General features: G+C 37.9%; 1 protein-coding gene across 1 annotated transcript in view; it reads right to left on the bottom strand.

Moving 5' to 3' along the window:
- The window catches only part of LOC116688694 (sodium- and chloride-dependent taurine transporter), a 21,091-nt gene that overhangs the window by 8,980 nt on the left and 5,857 nt on the right, over positions 1-6,254 (bottom strand). The gene's annotated exons all lie outside the window — the stretch shown is intronic.

Genomic DNA, 6,254 nt, shown 5'->3' with positions numbered 1-6,254 from the left:
TGGAATATGTCAACTTTTACTCAATACTATTTCAACAACACTTAAATTGTTTTTCCAAATAAATATAAACTTGAATGACATGCGCCAAAATGAATGAAAGTAGAGATTTGTACTTGGCAAAGAGCATTTTGTGGAATCAATCATGCTATTTTGGGTAGTTAAAAAGAACATTGATATAGGAAAAGGGGTCAATTTGACCCAAGGACAACAAGAGGGGTTAACCAACTGAAAACAACTGGGACTAAAAGCTTGAACACGTGCTGAAAGAAGAGAGAAAAATATAACTTTTAAAAATCAAGTGGTCATATAGCCTACATGTATATGACTTTACTGTATAGAGCAGGGGTCTTCAACAGGGGGTCCGCAACCCCTAGGGGGTCCGCGGAGGTACTGCATGGGGGTCGCAAAAGTTTTGGTTGATTAGACTTTTTTTTATATCCCCCCCCCTGCAATTTTTTCCACTAATTGAAATGTCTTTAAATACACATTAACATGAACTCAACACACTGTAGTAAACAGATAAATGGAGGCAGAAGATGTCTTTCAGTCATCAATGCACACATGGCACTATAGGACCAGTTTGATATAACACAATTTTATACAATATATATAATTAGGGGGTCCCCGCTCCATCTCGCCATCAGTTTGGGGGTCCTTGGCCTGGAAAACGTTGAAGACCCCTGGTATAGAGTATTAACAGTGTTAACAGAGAATGTGGACATTACAAAGTCACTTCTACTCATACTTTGTTGACACCCTTCACAGACTCCCAATTTAGAAGTCAGGGACATCAGGATATAGTCAGCTGTACTCCAGTAGATATTACAACTATGTTAGTGGTAATGGGAATCCAACTTGTGATTGTATAAGCAATATCAGACCCAATTAAAAAATCAGTTGCACTAACAATATCTCTTCACATTCACCTGATTGGGCATGTACAATCGGCCCAATGAGCGTAACGCTGACATACATGATTTCCAGGAACATAAGTTGATGTTTTACATTACATTTGAAGCACCGATGCCGTTTCCCATGATTCCCTTTCTTTCAATTCCAAACTGGCAGAAGCCTGTTTTAAAAGTAAAAGTGTAACCTGGGTCCTTGGCAAACCATTTCCTACACAAAACAACACTTTTTGCCTTAATGGATTAAAGACAGCTTGCATTACCAATTTCATGTTTGATGTTTTGACATTATAACCTGGTTTTTACTGTAAGCCACGCATTACGAAAGCAGCCGAGGGGGCTCTTTGGGTTCAAGCGTTTTCTCGCGGCTTCGCTTATTTGTTCATCTAAGGTTCCCAAGGTTTTGGTGTGCAAGTTGCAATGCATATCCAGATAAATTAGGCTTCCCACAATCATGTAAACTGTTAGTGCAAACCATTACAATATGTACACACAATATCATTACCTAACCACAAAGCCACACTCTTGGCTTCACTGATGAGATACTTGCTACCAAAGCAAGTATAGCCTGTAATGATAATCATTGGCAGTTTAATTCCAGTATATTACAAATCTGACCAGTTTATCTTCAACTGACTCCACTCTAAGGATGCTTTCACATCTACTGGGGTGCTTTCTATCTTACTTGGTTGGATTTTTTGGCCCATTTATGCTCATTGTGGTTATTTTTATGCCAGCATCAGTATGATCTGGCACAAATAAAGTGAACGGAAGAAGGGACAGAGAACAGTGATGCTGAACCCCAGTTGAAATATTGTTTAAGATCAGGGTTAGGTTCTGATTAGGCTTGTCTGATTGGTAATCAGATTGTTTATCGAGGACTGAAGGCACTCATGACGATTTGGGGGTTTTCCTGCGGCGATATAAAAGGCAAACTTTTTCTGAGAATATGGCCTTTTGATATTATTAAACGGCACAGCACACTGTAAATAATGGCTGTGAAATCTCCAGTCATTTCCTTTAGATTTCACAGTAACAGTACTGTATATGATTTTTACAGTAGAATGCTGTAAACATTACAACCTTGTTGACATGACAAAATTACAGTAGTCTAAGTATGTCAGTTGAAAGTTGTAGTCAAAACATTACTGTAAAAACATCACAATATAGCCACTATAGTACTGTAAATAGTACAGTAAACTACTGTATTTATACTTTTTTATCTTACGTTATGTTTAATTGTTTTGTATTTTAGAGTGAATACATAAAATAATGCAAGTGGAAGTAGTACAGTACCTTTACTGTAAAAAGAATTCACAGTAACTTGCTGGACATTTTTTTGCCAGTAAGTTACAGTAAATTTTATGTTAAATTTGTTAGCGTTTAAGGTTGATATTTATTTTGTTAAAGACAAGACTATTTCTGTGAATGTGAGTGTGGAAGATCTTGCCCACTGAAATATGGGGAGTAGAAAAAAAATTGTATTAAGATGTTTAAATTGAACTTAACGTGACACTGTTACTGAAACATGTTCACACTAGGGGAATAAGAGTTGTTGTTGTTGAATATTGTTTAATGCCATGTTTTGGGGAATTTGCAATAAAGAGACAGAGATTTGGAGACTGTCACTCACTGACTCTGTAATTCTGTTTTCCAGGGTTTCGCCTATGAGAGTTGAGAGTAGTGAACCCCAATTAAGAAAAATCATTTGCTACTCCAGTTACTCGAATTGAAACTCGAGTCATTGTCAGGGAAGGTACATTTTTCAAAAAAGCGGCTCAACTTTCTGTTCCAACGCTGATGAGAAGGTTCGCCGTCTCCGTTCCTTGGATCTGAAACGCTGCATCTCTGTTCTCCATGGGCCCGCTCGCCCAACCTTTGAGATTGGTTGACTTTGCTGATATTCAACAGGCTCTGTTACTATGTCCCTGAAGGTGTCTGCAGTAAATGCAGACACCACGGGCGGTTGCAGACTTTTTTTTTAGCAATATATTTTTTGTTTTGCACATAGAAAATACAGTCACAGGAACATTAATATTATGAACATCCCTCATCCCCCCACCCTCAACACAAAACAAACGGGGTAAAACAAAAACAGTGGTGATCCTGTTTATTTTCTAAGAGACATGTTGGTCCCAGACTTTCGCCATCGGAGGTGAGCGGGAGGCTTCAGGCGCCGGCAGCATGCTATTAAATCGATTTTGTTAATGTTCGCATATTTTAAATAAAATGTTCACACTCGCTTGGAACCATGATTAGACAATGTGAAAATAGAAACGATCCTAAGTCCTAAGTCATTTAGTGTCCCCCGGTCCGCTCAGTGTTGAAAGCTGAGTCGCTGTCTTTTTTTTTTTTATGTACATGCCCTGAATGAGAGCTACAGCTAAACACAGTTTAAAATGTCCATTTAATGCTTTAAATCATGGCTATGTAGTCGTGTGTACAGTATGTGCAAGAAATTATAATAGAGGAATGAAATTGAAAAACTAAACCCTCCTCTTCCTCCTCCCTCCCATACCCATCAAACCTATTAAATGGGACTCTGCGATTGGTCCGAATGTTTAAGCAGTGTGACCAGGGAGACAATGACACAACCAGGGCTGTAAATATCCACCTGTGAATATATATGGACAGATAAGAGAGAGAGAGAGAGAGACAGAGAGAGAGAGAGAGAGGGGGATACTTGGTAGTCAGCAGATGTCTGTCATTGTGGAATCGTCACGTCTCTATCTCCTTCCATCTGCCAGACCGCTGTACCCTCAGCTTCTCTCACTTTGTCTCTTTCATTCATTCTCTGTCTATCCGACGTTCTGCATGTCCACGCAGGGCAGGGCCGAGGACATGGCTACATTTTACACACGGTCTCGAAATTCTTCTTCACAGAAGCTACATGACGAAACACAATGAAAAGACAAACGGAGGACATGCATCATTAGGATAACACGCTTCTTTAAACACAGAGATAGTTCAAGTAATATCTGCTCGTATAGATCTGCACAAAGAGAAAAGGACAGAGCCATTGAATACAAAAAAAAGGTTTCACTTTTCTGGTTTTAACAGCTCAAACGATTCCTTTTTGTGAATTTAATTTATGCTTTTATTGTGGCTTCTGATACAAATCTGCCCAGCAACATTAGCTTTTTCAACTGACCTCTTTGTTTTCTGGATGTCTATTTCTACAGTGCATATGCCATCTATCTCATAGAGGATCCAATTATCCCTTAAGCTAGTTCAGGATTTCACCAACGCATTTCTCTTCATAACTAACTTCCTAGACGGTTCATTTAAAAAACAAAATGCTGTTAAGTAGCATTTCCTGCTTGGAGAGACAGTGGACTCCATTATGTCTGTGACAAATGGTTGTACAGAAGTGGATAGCAATTAACCAAATTGTTGTATTTTAAAAAGATTGATTTCCAAGGCTTCAGCCTCTTTTCATATTGTGCTCTTCTTTGAAATATTCAGCCATCCACAACATATAATATCTATGTTACTAAACAAGAGGGAGGAGACGGGGGATAAGAGTTAATGAGACCCACGATCAATACAGATGCATTCATATGTAAATTATTAAAGATGTATTCTGTGTGTTTTAATATAAATAGATGTTTTGCTGCTTTATGTTTCTGAATTGTCCTTCAACGGTTTTATTAAAAGCTTTTACACACACGAGTGACCTCTAGCTCACCCAGTAAGAGTGGGTTTGAGTCCGACCTGCAACCTTTTGATCTCTCTCCCACCTTTCCTGTCCCTATCAAATAAAAGGAAGAGAACAAAAACAAAACTTTAACACACCTTTGGATGCAGAAAGGCTGAATTTCTAAAGTGTGCTTCAACTACAAATGGATCCTAACATCCACTTTGGGTGGGAACGTACTGAGTACGGTCTAGACCTGCTCTTTTATGAAAAGCGTAACTGTTGTTGTGATTTGGCGCTGCATAAATAAAATTGAACTGAATTTTTCCTTGCAGACCATTGGATTTGCAGTGACCAACTTGACCAGGACGTCAGCCCAAGTGGAGGAGAAATCCTATACCAAAGCTTATTTTTCTAAAAAATAAAAATGTTGTTCCAAGATTGGAGAGCTGCAGACAGAGGAGAGGTTATGCTATTAGCTTAAGTTATGATGTTGACCTGGCATCGGTGAGTTACAAACAAAAGCATGGCAGTATGGTGGCAACTTATCTATCTCCAAATAATGTAGTCTGACACTGATAACAAAACAAATAAAAAGCAAAAAAACTTTTAGTGGATGGAAATTGACGGCGCGCATTTGCCCAGTTCACGGATGTGTTTTAGCGATTTGGACACAAATACAATAATATAGTAATAATAGGGTCCAGGTTGAACAAGACTGAAAAAAAAAACCTTTTTCTGGTTACCTCTCATTACATAGTGATGGGTCAATACATAGTGATCATTGTGCTAACAAGTGGACCTTGTGTATTGACTAGGCCATACACACACACACACACACACACACACACACACACACACACACACACACACACACACACACACACACAGACAGACACAGACACATCTACACTGTAAATAATGGCTGTGAACTCTCCAGTTATTTCCTTTAGATTTCACAGTAACACTACTGTATATGCTTTTTACAGCAGAATACTGTAAAGTTTACATTACAACCTTGTTGACATGACAACATCACAGTAGTCTAAGTATTACAGTTGAAATCACACTAGTCTAAGCATTACTGTAAAACATCCCAATATAGCCACTATAGTACTGTAAATAGTAAAGTAAACTACTGTATTTTTACTTTTTTTATCTTATGTTGTGTTTGAATGAATACAATGCAATGAATACATAAAATACAGTAAATGGAAGTACGGTACCTTTACTGTAAAATTAATTCACAGTAACTTACTGGCCAATTTTTGCCAGATGAAAAGACAAATGGAGGACATGCATCATTATATTGTATTCTATGGGTCACTTCAGTACTGTTAGAGTATGTAACAGTTAAATACTGTAAATTCAGTTTCTCACTGTACAATGTAAATACTGTATCACTGTGATTTAACGTTAGCAGCATTATTAGAATCACCAATATTCTAATATATAATTAACTGCAGACAAAAAGAAAATTGTAAAGAGTTATATATTTAAGATTTGGTGAAGTGGAACAGCGCTTTACAGCATTCTACTGTAAAAATCACATACAGTATTGTTACTGTGAAATCTAAAGTAAATAGATTTATAGTGCATATTGTTTTAAAGTTTTGTTGTCAGGCGAGGAATTTGCAGACTCAAGTAAAGACAGTCGTTTGAAGTTCTGTAGGTGGTAAAAGTCAGCAGTGATACACGGGGGGGGGGGG

This window comes from Etheostoma spectabile, chromosome 4, assembly GCF_008692095.1.
Source record: "Etheostoma spectabile isolate EspeVRDwgs_2016 chromosome 4, UIUC_Espe_1.0, whole genome shotgun sequence".
Classification (NCBI taxonomy): Eukaryota; Metazoa; Chordata; class Actinopteri; order Perciformes; family Percidae; genus Etheostoma; species Etheostoma spectabile.
Note: the sequence above shows the minus strand (reverse complement) of the source record. Positions and strands in the feature narration are given on the sequence as shown.